Here is an 18,009-nt window from a genome sequence, read left to right as displayed (position 1 = left end):
TCAATTAGCTAAGGGATTGGAGACCTGGGAGAGGCCCCCGGGAAATGGGGTTCTTTTGCAATATGTGGATGATATCTTAATAACCACAGAAAAGGATGAAAAGTGTAAGGAACGGACTGTGAGCTTCTTGAATTTTCTGGGACTAAGTGGTTACCGAGTCTCATTACAGAAAGCCCAAATCCTGAAGAAGGAAGTGATGTACCTGGGATTCGTGATTTCTAAGGGACAAAGACAGCTCGGGAATGACCGAAAGGACGCTATCTGCAGGACTCCAGGACCGACCATGGTAAAAGAGCCTCGGACCTTTTGGGGAATGACAGGTCGGTGCTGATTATGGTTGCAAGGAACCGAAACTGGAGCTAATGAAGGCTCCAGCTTTGGACCTACCAGATGTAAAGGCAAGGGGTGACTCTGGGAATTCTGGCCCAGAAGCTGGGTCCTTATAAACGAGCTGTAGCAATAAACAGGTCATGCAGACTGTCGTGCATGACTGTATAGAAACTATTTAGACCGTATATGCAAGCAGACCAAGCTTGAAGGAGGAGCCACTGGAGGAAGCTGCCCAAACGTGGTATACTGATGGGAGCAGTTTCGTAAAGAATGGAGTTCGAATGGCAGAATATGCTGTAACCACCACAGACCAACTGGTGAAAGCAAAGTCCCTCCCTAAGGGCACATCTGCACAACGAGCTGAAATAACTGCCCTAGCGAGGGCGTACGAGCTGGCTGAAGGGCTGCGAGTAAATGGACGGATTCACAACATGCCTTTGGTGTAGTCCACGCCCATGGAGCGATTTGGAAGGAAGGAGGACTCTTGGCTGCTCGAAGGAAAAGTATAAAACATGCTGTTATAATTTACGCTGTACAACTTCCATCAGCAGTGGCAATTATGCACTGCAAAGGACATCAGAAAGGTAACACTGACAGGGAAGTGGGAAATAAATTGGCTGATTCCGAGGCAAGGCGAGCTGCAGAACAAGGTGAGGTATTAAGTATAAATCCTGAAAAATCTTTGCCACTACCTGAAACAATGGAATATGATAAAAAGCATCAAAAGCTGGTCACTAACTTCGGAGCTGAAATCAGCCCATCAGGATGGGCACTGTCGAAAGATAACAGAATAATAGTTCTCTTTAGCATATTATGGAAACTTATAAAAACAGAGCACAACAAAACTCACTGCGGAACTGAAGCCTTATACAACTCTCAAATTGTAGCTAGAAATTTATATCGGACTCTAAAGATTGTAGTTAATAGATGTGAAGTATGCTTAAAGAGCCACCCAATAGTAGAAAACCACGTGAAATTTGGAAATATCAGCAAAGGAAATGTTCCAGGTTCAAATTGGCAGATAGATTTCTCCAAACTCCCCAGATAAGGGGGTTATAGGTATTTGCTAATATTAACTGGCACTTTTTCAGGTTGGCCAGAAGCATGCCCTGCCAGGACAGCCAAAGCTCGGGAGGTAACTGAAATATTACTGCAAGAGATGGTACCACGTTTTGGAGCTCCAGCAACCATATCCTCTGACAGAGGACCACATTTTACCTCAAAGGTCGTACACCAAATTAGCCGCCATTTGGGTATAGATTGGCAACTTCACACCCCATATCGCCCTCAATCGAGTGGCCAGGTAGAAAAAATGAACCACTTAATCAAACAGCAAATTGTGAAATTGGGACAGGAGACTCATTCGGCCTGGCCTCAGTCTCTCCCTTTGGCTCTCTTGCGCATACGAACTCGGCCAAGAGCAAAGGAAGGACTGAGCCCTTTTGAAATCTTATATGGATGACCCTATGGAATACAGAAAAGGATGTCCGCACAGGCTGGGGATGAAATTATAACCTCTTACATGGTAGTATTAAGCAAACAACTCAACAAAATTGAGAAACGTGGTCGGGACTTGAAGTAGGTGTTTAGATGGACCTGTACCTAACATCCAACCTGGAGATTATGTCTATAGAAGGTCTTTTGCAGAAAGAACCTTGGAGCCACAGTGGGAAGGATCTTTCCAGGTGCTCCTTACCTCACGCAAGTACAGCAAAGAAAGCTTACCTTGTCACGACGCTGAGTGTAAGCCTAATAGGAAGACCGGGGGCATGGGAGCGTAATACCTTTTTGCAGCTACATGGCAAAATTGCTAGTACCATAAATTGGTCTGACTGCTGGATTTGCTCACGCTTGCCCACAAACGCAAGACATGGCCACCCCGTGGTCGCTACCATTTTTCCCAATTTTTCGGAGATAGCTAATGCCTTTCACAATATATCCCTCTCCGAGCATGCAGAGCTACCAAAAAGGAGTCTCCAATGGCAGATAGATTTAAGCCTACTCTGGAACGAGACTGAAGGAGTACCCTGTGTCCAGAGGTGCTACCTAGAAAACACCACCCAGAATACGGGAGGGAATAGCACAGACAGACATTGCGGAATTTCGAGTTTTGTTGGGGCCCACTCCAATTGCACTAGTTACATCAAGTATGGAGGTGCAAATATGTGGAACAGCAAGCAGACTGGGAAGAATGCCAGCAATATCCCCAAAGGCTGGCCGACTCCTGTAGATCAGGGATGGTATTGGATCTGTGGAAAGTGGGGATATAAGGGATTGCCTTTAGGATGGAAAGGCCAATGTGCTGTAGGGACTATAGTTCCCAACGTTACTATTGCACAAGACATAACCAGTTTACGCACGCTTGGCCTATTACGCACCTATATGAAACCTGTAACCCATCCAATCAAAAGAAAACTGAACCCTTTAATGACAAGGCCAACCAGGTTTCATAGCTTTGCGAGGTGGTTTCTTCCATGGTTAGGCGTTAGTGAATTAGAAAAAGCCTTAGTTAACATTCCAGCTACAATGGCAATTATCAATAATGCTACAGCTGATGCGCTCACGGCTCTACAGAAAGAAATTCCTTCCTTAAAACAAGTAACACTTCAAAACAGGCTAGGGCTGGATATGCTTTTTGCTAAAGAAGGAGGTTTAGGTACAGTTCTTGGTGAACATTGCTGTACCTATGTTAACCAAGACAAAAGGATTGAAAAGGACTTATCTCAAATTGGGGAAAAAACCAAAATCTTCCATCAAGTGGCCCAAGATAACACATCTTAGGGATTTAGTGACTCAATAGAAAAACTAACATCTTGGTTACCAAACTTGGCATGGTTGAAACAATTGTTTATTGTGACAATTATAGTTGCAATTCTGTCTATGGCCCTGTGTGTAATAATGCGGTGTGCTTGGTGGTATTTCCAGAGCACAAGGGATTCCTACAGTGCATGGAAAAAGAACCAACTTTGACGAAAACTAGAATCTAACAAATATCTTAAGAAGACAGTAGATAGAGAAACATTATATTAAAATAAACTATAGTAAAAATGACCTGTGGGGGCTAATTTTAATATGAAGCGGGGACAGGTAATGCATATGTATAGGCATATCGGGAAACCTTATGTCTACGTAACACTTTCTTGTATAACTCCACGACAAGCCACCACGTGTGCGCGCACGACTTTGGCGGGATGACCCCCCGTGCTGCCCAGCGCTGAATAAACATACCTACTTTACAGCCTTACGGGTTGTGCAGTCTGTTCCCGCACATCACTTCATTTGGCAAAAGGCAAAACTTGAAAATGAAACAGCCAGACCCTCCCACCTGAATCCAACCTGCCTCACAGGGTATGCTGTAGAAAGAACATGCTCCAGCCATGTTTCGTCAGCCAGGAGAAGAAAGAAAAAGCCACACGAAGGCACACACTGCCAGTAACCCAGCTCATGCAGGCAGATTACAATACAACTGGGGATACACACACTTAAACCTAATGACAGCAGGAACCCAGGGCCCCCCCACACGCACACACAGCCCCCCAGTACCTGAGCAGGGGTCCAAGGCAGCCCAATAACGCTCCCCAAGCAACAGCAGGGGGAAAAAACAGCAGCAATAAAACACCAAGGCTCACAAGAAAACCCAAGGATTCACAACACAGCCCCCAGCAAAGTGAGAACCCAGCCCCTGGGCCGGAGCTTAAATACCGAGCGGGGCCAATGGGGAAGGGCGTGTGGGTGGTGGGGCTCCAGGTGGGGCCGCCGGGTGATGGGGGCCTGGTGGGGCCCTCCCGAGGCCTCCGGCTGCGGCTGGAGCCCGGCAGCTCCGGCAGCTCCACGGGCATCCCCAGCGCTGGCTTCCCAGCAAGGCCGTCGGCATCCTTCGGAGCGAAGGGCGTCCTGGTTTCAGCTGGGATAGAGTTAATTTTCTTCCTAGTAGCTGGTATAGTGCCGTGTTTTGGATTTAGGATGAGAATGATGTTGATAACACACTGATGTTTTAGTTGGTGCTAAGCAGGGCTTATACTAAATCAAGGACTTTTCAGCTTCCCATGCTCTGCCCGGTGCACAAGGGGCTGGGAGGGGGCACAGCCAGGACAGCTGGCCCCGACTGGCCAGAGGGCTATGCCATACCGTATGGCGTCATGCTCAGTATAGAAACTGAGGCGAGCTGGCCGGGGGGGAAGGCGATCGCTGCTCGGGAACGGGCTGGGCATCGTCGGTGGGTGGTGAGCAATTGTGTCGTGTATCACTTGCTTTGTATGTTATTACTGTATTATATTATTATTATTACTACTACTACTACTATTCTATTTCATTTTACTGTATCTGTTAACAGTTGCTGGTCATAGTATTGATTCATCTGCTCTTGGCATTAGTCTACCTGATCTGCACCATGCTCTTGTTTTTGCAGTACGTGTTAAAGTTTGGTGCTGGGTGTTGCAGTTTGCTGTGCTCTGCCGTAATTAGTGGTGTTTTGCCTGGAAGATTTGTTATTGGAACACTGACCTTGAGCGCTATCTGGTATTTGGGTTCTGTACTGAAGCCGTTCCTGTACTGCGGGTACCACCTCATGGAGGCAATTAGCAATTATACCTCTTCCTCTGAGAGGTTTTTTATGGAGGAACTACAGAACGGCACCTTCGCTGCCTTCTTCGATGATGGTTCCTCCTTCATTACAACAACTGTTTTGTATCTTGAACATCCTTGGGTAGTTCAGATATATCTATTGATAGTTCTTGGGAATATTGTTTCGGTTTTGTCTAAGGTTAATAAGCATTTTAAGAATATCATCCAGAGATCTGCCCCAAGGCTGCATAGTTATGAGTGGCAGGGTGTGTGGGAGAGTACGGGCAAATGCCTAGGACGGTGGGCCCCGCCAGCGTTTTGGAATTTCACCCCTGAACAAGTGCAGAATCCTGAAAAATTAGTAGAACATTTGGAGAAAGTATGCTGTCGTCCTGACAGTTCTAGGGAGACACAAATCACTGCAATGTGCTGGGGCCCGGCCCATGCCTACCGAGCCGTATTAAACACCATTCAGAACCCTCAAGGGGAAGAGAAGGTCTCTGGATCTGACAACGAAATGACTGGTGCTGCGGCTACGCCAGCCCCAGCGACAGACACTGCGGCTACGCCAGCCCCAGCGACGAGCACTGCCGATACGCCAGCCCCTGTGACGGGCGCTGCGGTTCTGCCAGCCCCAGCGACAGGCGCCGTGGCTATGCCAGTCCCAGTGACCGGCGCTGCGGCTATGCCAGCCCCCGTGGCAGGCTCTGTGGCTATGCCAGCCCCGGCAACAGGCACTGCAGTTATACTGGTCCCGGTGACCGGCGCTGTGGCTATGCCAGACCCCGTGGCAGGCTCTGTGGCTATGCCAGCCCCGGCAACAGGCGCTGTGGCTACACCAGAGAACCAATCTGTGCCAGTATCAGTCGCCCCTATACAGAAGAAAAAATACACGAGAAAATCAACTCCTTTAGTAAGGGCTGATGATGAACAGGGCCATCACAAGAACAGGAGGAGGAAGAGGCAGAACCCACAAATGAGATGGTAACAACCCGATCTCTGTCCCTGAGTGAGCTGCGAGATACGCGAAAAGATTTTAGTCGTCATCCAGGCGAGCACGTCATCACTTGGCTGCTCCGAGGCTGGGATAATGGGGCCAGTAGCCTGGAATTAGAGGGTAGGGCAGCCAAGCAGCTGGGATCCCTTTCTAGGGAAGGGGGCATTGACAAAGCGATTGGAAAAGGGGCAAAAGTCCTCAGCCTCTGGAGGCGACTTCTGGCAGCTGTGAAGGAAAGGTATCCCTTCAAGGAAGATTTTTGATGTCAGCCAGGCAAGTGGACCACCACGGAGAGAGGTATCCAGTACCTGAGGGAATTAGCCGTGCTGGAGGTGATGCATAATGACTTAACCAGTGAGCAGTTATCCAAAGATCCAGATGAAGTCCAGTGCACACAACCCACGTGGCGGAAGTTTTTACGGAGCGCACCATCATCGTATGCAAACTCCTTGGCAGTAATGACCTGGAAAGATGAAGAGGGACCAACAGTAGAAGAATTGGCTGGCCAACTCCGACAATATGAAGAAAGTCTCTCTTCCTCCCTACGGGCCTGCTGACGTGTCCTACTCCTCCCCTGTACGGACCAGTATCTCAGCCATCAGGAGTAAGCACCCCTCTCTTCAAGAAAGAAGATATAGTGAATACACACCACGGGCCACCCTGTGGTTTTATCTGCGTGACCACGGAGATGACATGAGGAAGCGGGATGGAAAATCTACCTCAACCCTAGAGGCACGAGTACGTGAGTTGCAAGGAAAAACAATCACAAAAGGTGGTTCTTCCAGGAAAATTGCTGCTCCAGTTTCCAGGGAGCAGTTCCCTAGGCAGGGTAGAAGGGCTGATTTGGCTTCCGATCTCAATAAAGGGATTTTTGATTCGCATTTCCAAGAAGCGAGTAACGAATGCTGTGACCAGGACTAGAGGGGCCCTGCCTCCAGCCAGGTGGAGGAAAGGGACAACCAGGTGTACTGGACTGTGTGGATTCGATGGCCTGGCACATCAGCCCCACAGGAGTATGAGGCTTCAGTAGACACCGGTGCACAATGTACCCGAATGCCATCAAGCTATGAAGGGGCAGAACCCATCTGTATTTCTGGAGCGACAGGGGGATCCCAACAGCTGACTGTATTGGAGGCTGAAGTAAGCTTAAGCGGGAAGGAGTGGCAGAAGCACCCCACTGTGACTGGCCCAGAGGCCCCGTGCATCCTTGGCATAGACTCCCTCAGGAGAGGGTATTTCAAGGACCCAAAAGGGTACCGGTGGGCTTTTGGCATAGCTGCCTTGGAGAGGGAGGAAATGAAACAGCTGTCTACCCTGCCCGGTCTCTCGAAGGACCCTTCTGTTGTGGGGTTGCTGAGGGTCAAAGAACAACAGGTGCCAATCGCTACCACAACAGCGCACCGGCGGCAATATCGCACCAATAGAGACTCCCTGGTTCCCATCCATAAGCTCATTCGTCAACTGGAGAGCCAAGGAGCGATCAGCAAGACTCGCTCACCTTTTAACAGTGCCACATGGCCAGTGCGAAAGTCTAATGGAGAGTGGAGACTGACAGTAGACTATCGGGGCCTGAACGAAGTCACGCCGCCACTGAGCGCTGCCGTGCCGGACGTGCTAGAACTTCAATAGGAACTGGAGTCAAAGGCAGCCAAGCGGTGTGCCACCACTGACATCGCTAATGCGTTTTTCTCAATCCCCTTGGCGGCAGAGTGCAGGCCACAGTTTGCTTTCACCTGGAGGGGGGTCCAGTACCCCTGGAATCGGCTGCCCCAGGGGTGGAAACACAGCCCCACCATTTGCCATGGACCGATCCGGACTGCGCTGGAACAGGGTGGGGCTCCGGAACATCTGCAAGGCATTGATGACATCATCGTGTGGGGCAATACAGCAGAAGTTTTTGAGAAAGTGAGGCAAATAGTCCAAATCCTTCTGGAGGCCGGCTTTGCCATAAAACAAAGTAAGGTCAAGGGACCTGCACCGGAGATCCAGTTTTTAGGAATAAAATGGCAAGATGGACGTCGTCACATCCCAACGGATGTGATCAACAAAATAACAGCCATGTCCCCACCAACCAGCAAAAAGGAAGCACAGGCTTTCTTGGGCGTTGTGGGTTTTTGGAGAATGCATATTCCAAATTACAGTCTCACCGTAAGCCCTCTCTATCAAGTGACCCGGAAGAAGAATGATTTCCAATGGGGCCCTGAGCAACGACAAGCCTTTGAACAAATTAAACAGGAGATAGTCCATGCAGTAGCCCTTGGGCCAGTCCGGGCAGGACAAGATATTAAAAATGTGCTCTACACTGCAGCCGGGGAGAATGGTCCTACCTGGAGCCTCTGGCAGAAAGCACCGGGGGAGACTCGAGGTCGACCTCTAGGGTTTTGGAGTCGGGGATACAGAGGATCCGAGGCTGGCTATACTCCAACTGAAAAAGAGAGATTAGCAGCCTGTGAAGGGGTTCGAGCCGCTTCCGAAGTGGTTGGTACTGAAGCACAGCTCCTCTTGGCACCCCGACTGCCGGTGCTGGGCTGGATGTTCAAAGGGAGGGTCCCCTGTACACATCATGCAACTGATGCTACATGGAGTAAGGGGGTCGCACTGATCACACAACGGGCTCGAATAGGAAACCCCAGTCGCCCGGGAATCTTGGAAGTGATCATGGACTGGCCAGAAAGCAAAGATTTCGGAATATCACCAGAGGAGGAGGTGACGCGTGCTGAGGAGGCCCCACCATATAATAAACTATCAGAAAATGAGAAGCAATATGCCCTGTTCACTGATGGGTCCTGTCGTCTTGTGGGGAAACATCGGAGGTGGAAAGCTGCTGTATGGAGTCCTGCACGACAAGTTGCAGAAACTGCTGAAGGAGAAGGTGAATCGAGTCAGTTTGCGGAGGTGACAGCCATCCAGCTGGCTTTAGATACTGCCCAATGAGAAAAGTGGCCAATGCTCTAGCTCTGTACTGACTCATGGATGGTGGCAAATGCCCTGTGGGGGTGGTTACAGCAATGGAAGCAGAGCAACCGGCGGCGCAGAGGCAAACCCATCTGGGCTGCCGCATTGTGGCAAGATATTGCTGCCCGGATGGAGAACCTGGTTGTAAAAGTACGTCATGTAGATGCTCACGTACCCAAGAGCGGGGCCACTGAAGAACATCAAAACAATCAGCAGGTGGATCAGGCTGCTAAGATTGAAGTGGATCAAGTGGACCTGGACTGGCAACATAAGGGTGAATTATTTCTAGCTCGGTGGGCCCATGACACCTCAGGCCACCAAGGAAGAGATGCAACATACAGATGGGCTCATGACCGAGGGGTGGACCTGACCATGGACGCTATTGCACAGGTTATCCATGAATGCTTCCCAGCAAGGCCGTCGGCATCCTTCGGAGCGAAGGGCGAGGCAGAAACCCCGTCTCCGTTTCGGAGGTGCCAAAGCGTCAGACCCATTTAAAATCATAAATGCGGCAGAAACGTTGTCAGCTGTTCCAGATCCGGGACCCGTCCCAAGCACATGAAGGGCAAGTCCCAGGCCGTCCGGATTTGCGGCGGCGGCACGGCCGGCTGCGGCAGGGGCGAGGGGGTCTCGATGGATGCTGTATAGGGACGGGAGCATCAGTCTCACGCTGAGACCAGGTCCGTATAGTTTGTTACACGCCTCAGAATACATCGTGAGGCTTGCAACAGTCCCGCCTGGCCTGACGAAGGAGACAACTCATCTGAAATGTGAAACAGCTCCCTCAAAAGAAGCCTTTTCTGCCAGGACAAAACTGCCGTGTCCCTGCTGGGCTGGAAGCGCTGCTTGCGCGTGTGTGCGTCCGCTGCGATGTGCTGCTGCCTGGGGCACGGGGGCTGCACCGGCAGAGCAGGATTCAGGTTTGTGTCCTTGCGGTCTCGTTGCTGCCGCGCCGTCCCGTTTCTGCTCCTCCTCTGAAAGTCTTTGGGTTGCTAAAGGGGCAGGCGCCGTGCCGGAGGTGAACTCTGCTGGGGCTCGCGGTTACAGGCTTGGTTTTGTTCTCGTAGGTCCTGGAGCGGGCTGTGGCATCGCTGCTGCGTGGGGTGTCATCGTGGGCGACGGGAGAGCCTCGGAGGACAACGGTCCCCTCTCCTCTGTACACCGGAGCAAGCGCTCCCCAAATACATCCAGCTCCGGGTGAGTGCTTTTGCTTTTAGCCTCACGTAACGCGCGCGCGTGTGTGTGTGAGTTGCAGGTTGCCTGGACCGAACTTTAGACCCAGTGTGAGGCCGTGGTTTATCAAGCCAAGGAAAGCGAGAGCGAGTTAGTCACTGGGTGGGATAAGCAAAGAGTACCCCCAAATCCCTTTCACGGGGGACTTTTTCAGCTTGAAAGAAATGCTCCCTTGCGAACTCTGAACTCTGGGTGAAGCCAGCGAGACCCCTGGCGTGGTGATGCTGGCTGGGTGTGGGCAAACACGCTCTGACCCGCGCGGGCAGGGAAGGAGCGAGCCCTGGGAAAGGTTTCTGCGCCGGCATTTCAGAAACCGATCCGGCCAGCTTTTACGCTGCGTGCTCTCCTTCCTCCCGCTGTGCCGTGACTGCCCTTTCCCTCCATCTTTTCTGAGATGAGAATTTAAAAGGAAACTATTTGTGGCTACAGTGATTTTCTATAGGCAGAGACGACAGCTGTAGCTGGAGATTTACCGTGAGTCGAAACCCCAGCTGGGCCATCACGTCCGTAGACGTGGAGCGCTCACGGACGCTGCGTGCACCCAGACGTAGCGCGCGCACTTGAAACCAGGGCCGACACCGACTCGACGGGAACTTCACAAGCCCGTGGTTAAGTCCCGGTCTGATTGTCGGGCTCGGGGAAGGTTTGTAATGATCCCAAGGGCGAAATTAAGACACAAGCGAGGTCCTATGCCGCCAATCAGACATTTTATTGGGTAAATATGAAAGAGTAAAGCGATAGGAAAGGCAGGCAATATTAGGAGGAAATTAAGCAAGCCTTCAGAGAGATAAGCAAAGGATAGTCACCACCATGGATCCGATAGTCACCACCATGGATCCGATAGTCACCACCACGGATCCAGCGGCTTCCCGTTGGTCCTCAGTCTTCAGTTTTTCGGTGGCGGATGGCCACACTCAGGTTTCGCTGTGCCGTCTTTTATCTGGTGTTGGAGAGGGAGTTTGCCCTCTCGGTCCCCTTTGGCTACCCAGGGCAACATGAGGGACCCAACACATGCACATCTAATTTATTGCTGGTGGGGCAAGCAGCCTGGCCCGGGTACCAGCTGGTGTCCTGTTCTGGGTGGTGCCTGAGAAGCCAAAGAACGGCCTGCTGCCTCAGCAAGTTTGCACAGCTTTCCTTGCCAGATGGTGGTACTTGATAAGCCAAAGAGTGGTCTGCCCTGGGGTCTTATCAGACAAAAGAGTGGTCTGCTGTCCGGTCTCATCAGATAAACACACACAAGCAAGCTTCAGGACGGATAGACCATCGGAGCTCCACACGCCGGCGCGTCCGCTCCCGCCCGGAGACTGGGTCGACGTCGGGTCCTGAACTCGGAGCCGCTGACCGAGGAGTGGACAGGACCTTTCCCGGCGTTGCCGACAACTTACGCGGCTGCTAAAGTCGGGGGCGAAGGACCCTGGACGCACTATTCCAGGGTCAGGAAAGCTCCTGCGCCGCGGATAACAGAATCATCTCCTCCGCTTAAACTGACATTGAAGAGACAGGACAGAGAAGGCAGATAAAATGTTCATCTGCGTTCTGAGTGTCACCCTACTTTGGATTAAAACAGAGGCCCGGGAACCTAATTCACACGTACAATTCACGTCAGAGGTAGCTAAAGTATCAGCTTACGTTCTTGTTGGGTCAGCACTGAAATGCCAAGGCAATCGAAGCGGGGGTATCTCTAATTGGCGCACCTCTTCCTTCTGGAATTAATCGGGCCGACCCGAAAATGTGGCAAGGTACCAGATGAAGCAAAAAGCCACCATCCGGTTTTCCGGAATTAGAAGGAAACACATTGAATTTTACCTGGAATGGCACCGTCCCTCCATGTGTCTGCGTTGCAGGTCATGGCCCTTTTATAGGAAATTACCCATCTTGTAACGAGTCTCCTTCCTTAAATTTTACCCAAAATTTGACAGACTCCTTCCATCTCCTTAATTACCCTGGGCTCCCCGCTCCGAAAGGAACGGGTCGGTACCGGCTGTGCGGGAACCCAGCTCGCAAAGTGTTGCCTCTGGGGTCGGGAGGGCCCTGTGCGCTAGGAGCCCTCGTCCCGAAGATGACCGTGACTGACAAATTGTGTGAACGAGGAGCTTTTCTTAAGCGGAACCAAAGGTCGTCAAAGCTGCTAGCTGAGCGACCTGCTGGCTTGCATAGCTTTGCTGGGTGGCTTATCCCGGCCCTCGGAGCTGGCGAACTGGGGACGGCAATTGGGAATATATCTGCGGCGCTAGAAATCGGAGAGAACAGGGCTGCAGACGCCGTACAAGCGTTACAGGCCGAGGCACCTCGTTTACCCAGGTAGCGCTGCAGAAGCGGATGGCCCTTGGTCTGTTCCTCGCCTCGCAGGGAGGTGTCTGTACGATAACCAGTACCAGCTGTTGTGTCTGTGCGGATCGAAGCAGCAGCATCTCTGCAGGTGTAGGAGAGATTTGGACTCAGACTAAGATTCTACGTCAGGTAACTAAGGATGGTGCATCTTGCGGTGGTGAAGAAATGCTGCATAAAGTTACCTCCGGGCTGCCCGATTGGACACGGTTAAAGAATCTGTTTGTGTTAGTAATACTGATAATCTGCATGGGTATCATAGCCTGTGCCTTCATACGGGGTCGTGCCTGCATTTCCAATCCCTCTGTCCGTCACAGCAGATACATTTGAGGCTGGAACTCTGGAAGAGATGCAACCCTCGGAAGAAAAGGGGGGATCGATACCCAGCTGGGGCATCACGTACGTAGGCGCGGAGCGCTCGCGGACGCTGCGCGCACCCACACGTAGCGCACGCCTGGCGCGTGCACGCGCAGAACGCACCCCGCACGCCGACGTGCCGTTGGAAATAGTTTCTGAAGCTGAGCAGAAACAGTGACTTTGCAATTAGCAAAACTACTAAGCACTTGCGCCTTGGGAAGGGAATTTGGGAGGGAGCTAAAAGACAGGAAAGCGTTGGTACACGTAACGAGCTGCGGACACCCGAGGGCTCTGGCCTTTGAGAAGAGCCGACAGACCGACCACAGGGAACGTCTTGGCACCGAGACCGGACGGTGGCCAGAGAAGCGTGAAGTTTGGCAAAACTGCAGAAACCAGGGCAGAGGTGAGCGCGGCGAGGGGAGGTGGCGACCCCCGACTGCCTTCAGGACCGAAAAGGTTCGCCCCCGCCGCCCGAAAGGAGCGCGCGTGCGCGTTTACGTAGCGCGCGAGGCTAATGGAAATACGGCCGAGCGTGAGCCAGGTGGCCGAGGCGGCCAGCGGCCGCCGGGCTTGGCTCAGGAACAGCGTGGCCAGCAGGGCCGGGGCAGGGAGCGTCCCCTGCGCTGGGGGGACGTCACCGTGCCGTCACTGCCCGACGTGTCCCTGACGTCGGCCGGCTCCTCGTCAGGCGATGACGACCTGCAGAGCCCAGGCCTGCTGCAGCGCTATTGGCTGCTCCCGCCGCCGCCGGCAGCGCTGATTGGCCGCGCCGGGTGGGGCCGCCCGTGGCCGAGGCTCGAAGAAGCCCCGGGGCGCAGTACCGCCGTGCGCCGCCAGGGGGCGCCGCTGCCGCGGGCCGGGCCGGAGCGGCGGGCGCAGGGAGCGGCGGGGCGGGGGGTCCCGGGCGGGGCGGGGGCTCCGTGCCGTGGCCGGGCCCCGCCGGGGGCCCCGCGGGCGCCGCCGTGGCCGTGGCGGGCGCTGAGCGGGGTCGGGGGCGGTCGGGCCCGGGCGCGGCCCGGGGAGGGGGCGCCCGGTGCCGGGCGGGGCGTGCGGGGGAGCCCGGGCGGGGCTCGGCGCCGCCCGCGCTCCTGGCCCGTCCCCGGCGGGGGCGAAGGCGGCCGGGGCGGGGCCGTGCCCCCGTGCGGGCCCCGGGGGCTTCGGCGTGGGGGCCCCGGCCGCGGGCGCTGCCGTGCGTGGGGGCGGCCGGGGCCGGGGGCGCGGGCGGCTCCGCGGCGAGGCCGGGAGCGGCGCCGGGGGGGCGCGGGGTGGAAGTAACGCGGGTTCGGGGCCGGTTTGCGGGTGCCCGGCCCGCGGCCGGGGGCGGTGCGGGGCTGCCGGGGCGGGGGGGGCTCCGCAGAGCGGGGGCAGGGAGGCTCCTCGCTGGCGGGGGGCAGCTCGGGGCGTTTTGGTTCCCTTTGGCGCGACGCAGCGCGTTGCCTCCTGCGCCCGCGAAGCTGCTGACCCGTCCCGGTGGGCGCTCGCCGGCCGCGGGTTGCGGTTCCGCTGTAAGGTTAAAACTTGGGAGCAGAGGCTGGAGTTTTGCCTGGGCGCAGCACGCGTTGTGCGTGCGCCTCGGCTTTGACCGCGCTTTTCTGTCTGCCCCCGAGCAGGGAGCGGTTTGTTGCCCCCCGTCCCTCTCCGAGCCCTTCCCGCCCGCCGGCCTGGCCCCGCGGTCTCTCAGCCGCTGGGTTTGGCCGGGAGCCCTCGCGTTTTGCTGGAGTAAAACCAGTTTCGCCTCATGCCGAAGTAAAACCAGCTGGAGGAGGGCCCGGCCCTGGACACGCGGACTTTGCTGCGGGTGAGTGGGCTGTTCCCCCGTGGGGGCCCGGCGGGGGCCCGGTGACTTCCCCGGCGCGTTTCGGCACCGACCCTCTCCGGGGGCAGCGGCTGCGGGGCTGGGGGTCCCCGGCAGCTCCCGATTTCAGCCGCGGGCTCAGCCCCCGCTCCAGCCACGACCTGGCGACGGCGCAGAAGCTGCGGAGGGGCCCCGGCACCCCCGCCGGCAGACCGCGCACGCCTGCCCGCGGCCCGCGGTGGGTGCGAGCGCTCCCCGGGAAAGCGGGGTTTGCCTGCGGGGACGGGTCGCGCTGCCTGCGGGGACCGGCACGGGAGGAGGCACCGCGGCCGCGCAGACGAGGTCGGGGGCGGCCGGGCTCCTCCGACGGGGCGGTCAGGCGGGGGGACGCGTCTGCACCGGGGGTCCCTGGGCACGGGGAGCTCCCCGGGCGTCCCCCAGCAGGGCGGTTGGGGGTGGCCCTGGGCTCCAGGTGAAGGCATTGTTTTACTTAAACCCTTATTTTTTAGCTCAAAATGGGCTGTGGTGGGAGCAGAGGCTGCTTCAGGGATCCGCACCAGCTCCTGCAGCCCTGTTGGTGAGACGGTGAAGCCGGCCTGGCCAAGCACGGGCAGCAACAGCCGTCCTGGTGCCGCCGGTGCCTCGGGAGGTTAGGGGGGCACCGGCTATGCCGTATGGCTGGGCTGATGCCTGGGGAAGGCTCATCCCGGCACCCAGGCGAGGAGCGCAGCCCCGAGGCGACGAGCACCGGGGGACACCGGTGGGGAGGCTGTGCCCAGTGAGGTGAGTGCCCCGAGGCGGCGTGGCAGGGGCTGCGGGACGTTTCTGGGCTGCTCTGGGCTCCACATGAAGGTATTGTTTTACGTAAAACCTTATTTTTTAGCTCAAAATGGGCTGTGGTGGGAGCAGACGCCGCTTCAGGGAACCGCACCAGCTCCTGCAGCCCTGTTGGTGAGATGGTGAAGCCGGCCTGGCCAAGCATGGGCAGCACCAGCCGTCCCGGTGCCTCGGGAGGTGTTGGGGGCACCGGCTATGGCATATGGCTGTGCCGATGCCCGGAGAAGGCTCATCCCTGCACCCAGGCGAGGAGCGCAGCCCCGAGGCGACGAGCACCGGGGGACGCCGGTGGGGAGGCTGTACCCAGTGAGGTGAGTGCCCCGAGGCGGCATGGGGGGGACTGCGGGACGTTTCGGGGGGCCGTGGCTGTGAGGGGCGTTTGGGGAGGTGGGAGCGGGCGCTGTTGGAGTCTGGCCCAGACCCCGCTGGCACTGGTGCGGTGCTGGCCCCGGCCCTGCTGGAGTCGGTCTGTGCCGCCGCTGCTGCGCAGGGCGGGTGGGTTTTCAGCCAGATCCTGGCTCTCGCCCACCTTTCCGGGGGGAAACGGGACGTTTCTGCTGCCCCGTCCCCAGCTCTCCCTCCCCTCCCATCTCGGGGGTGCGGTGCGGGGCTGCTGCTGCCGAGGGGCCGGGCAGAGCTGCAGCTCCGGGGCTCTTTGGGCCGGGCCGCACTGCCGGGAGCTGGTTGTGCCATGTCTCTCCCTGCGCAGGGACAGACAGATGGACGGACGGAGGAGCCCCAGCCACGCCGGGAGCCACCTCGAAGAAGCCGGGCTGCCTGCGCCGAGGCCGACGCTGCCGCCTGCCCTGCGCCTGGCTGGGGACAGCCCTGCCTGCGCCCGCCCGCAGGCGCTGCCGGGGCTGCGCGGCTCCAGGTCGGTTCTTGGGGCCCCTGGGTTTTGGGGTCCAGCTCGGTTTGGGCCCCCGTTTGTTTGTGTGTGTTTGTTTTGGTTGTTGGTTGGGGCTCCCCTTTGTTTCAGCTCCCGCTCGTGCACGGCTCCAGTTGAGTTTTGGCTCCAGCTCATTTGCGGTTCCTGTTTGTTTCTGTACCAGTTGGTTTCTGTTCGGCTCCAGCTCATGGGTGGCTCTGGTTCCGCTGCAGCTCCAATTCCTTGCGGCTCCAGCTCATGGACGGCTCGGGCTCGTTTCAGCTCCGGTTCGTTGTGGCTGCAGCTCAGTTGCGGATTCTCAGGTTGGTGGTTTCTGCCCCTGTTTTGTTTCTGGCCCAGCTTGTGGATGGCTCCAGCTCGTTCGCAGCTTCAGGTCCCTGTTTCTGCACCCTTTCTTTCCAGGCCCAGCTCCTGGACGGCTCCAGTTCAGTGCTGGCTCCAGCTCCTTCTCCTCTCCAGTGCAGTCTCATCTCCAGCTCGGTTTGCTGCTTCAGCGCATCTTCAGCTCCAGCTGATTTTCACATCCAGTTTCTCTGCGGCTCCGGCTCATTTCCGTCTCCAGCTCGTGGACGGCTCCAGCTCCTCCTTGGTTTCATCCCCAGCCCATTGCAGCTTGTGCTTGTTGAAACCATCTTGGCTTTGGGCAAGGCCGTAATCGATCCCTGTCAGAACCGTACGTGCTCTGAGTGTGGACCAACAGAAGCAGCAGCCGGGCTGCCTGCGCCAAGGCCGACGCTGCGGGCTGGGGACAGCCCTGCCTGCGCCCGCGCGGCTCCAGGTCGGTTCTTTGGGCCCCTCTGTGTTTGGGGTCCGGCTCAGTTTGGGCCCCCGTTTGTCTGTGTGTGTGCATTTTGTTTGTTGGTTGGGGCTCCCCTTTATTTCAGACCCAGCTCCAGCACATTTGTGGCTCCAGTTTGTTTCTCCTCCTGTTTCAGCTCCAGCCCACGGACGGCTCTGGGAAGTTGCAGCTCCAGTTCATCTGCGGCCCCAGTTCATCTGCACCTTCAGCTCCAGCTCCAGTTCAGTTTCATCTCCTCCGGCCCCAGCTTCTCAATTCCAGCTTGTGCTTGTTAAAACGATCTTGGCTTTGGGCAAGACGCTGCTGGGACTGCGCGGCTCCAGCTCAGCTCCAGGTCAGTTGTTTGGGGTCCAGCTGGGTTTGGGCTCCTGTTTGCTTTGCTTTGGTTTCTTTGTTGGTTGGGGCTCCCCTTTGTGTCAGGCCCGGCTCCGGTTCAGTTTTGGCTCCAGCTCATGGATGGCTCCAGCCTGTCTGCAGCTTCAGGTTGGCCGCTTCTGCTCCAGTTTGTTTTCAGCTCCAGTTCCTCTGCGGCTCCAGCTCATTTGCACCTTCCAGTCATTTCTTTCTGCCCCTGTTCATTTCAGGGCCAGCTCATGCACAGCTCCCGTTCAGTTTTGGCTCCCGTTTGTTTCTGTACCAGTTGGTTTCTGCTCTGGTTTCAGGTCCAGCTCCTTTGCAGCTCCATTTCATTGCGACTCCAGCGCATGGACGGCTCTGGACAGTTTCTGCTCCAGTTCACCTGTGGCTCCAGTTCGTTTCAGGCTGGAGCTGTCCATGAGCTGGACCTGTTTGCAGCTTTGGGTTGCTCTTTTCTGCTTCTGTTCATTTGCAGTTCCTGTTTGTTTCTGCTCTGGTTTCAGGTCCAGCTTGTGGATGGCTCCAGTTCATGGACGGCTCTGGGAAGTTTCAGCTCCAGTTCATCT

This window comes from Platalea leucorodia (assembly GCF_965183815.1).
Source record: "Platalea leucorodia genome assembly, chromosome: 6".
Lineage (NCBI taxonomy): Eukaryota > Metazoa > Chordata > Aves > Pelecaniformes > Threskiornithidae > Platalea > Platalea leucorodia.
The sequence above is the reverse complement of the archived record's forward strand: the minus strand, read 5'-3'. Positions refer to the sequence as shown.